Here is a 215-nt window from a genome sequence, read left to right on the forward strand (position 1 = left end):
CGTCGCCGTACGTTTCCCCCCTCCGTTATTGGAGGGGGGAAAAGCGGCCAACGTAACATGAGAGAGATGCTGCACTCTGGTGCTGTGTGGAGTTTTACAGTCAAAACGGGATCACGTGGGATTACCTTTCACAGGTAAGACTGAAGAATTGTTTTTGATCGTATTTGGCCATTTTAACATTTTGAAAATGACAGCTAAACAGGTTATTTTTTTTA

The sequence above is a fragment of the Archocentrus centrarchus genome, unplaced genomic scaffold, assembly GCF_007364275.1.
Source record: "Archocentrus centrarchus isolate MPI-CPG fArcCen1 unplaced genomic scaffold, fArcCen1 scaffold_24_ctg1, whole genome shotgun sequence".
NCBI lineage: Eukaryota > Metazoa > Chordata > Actinopteri > Cichliformes > Cichlidae > Archocentrus > Archocentrus centrarchus.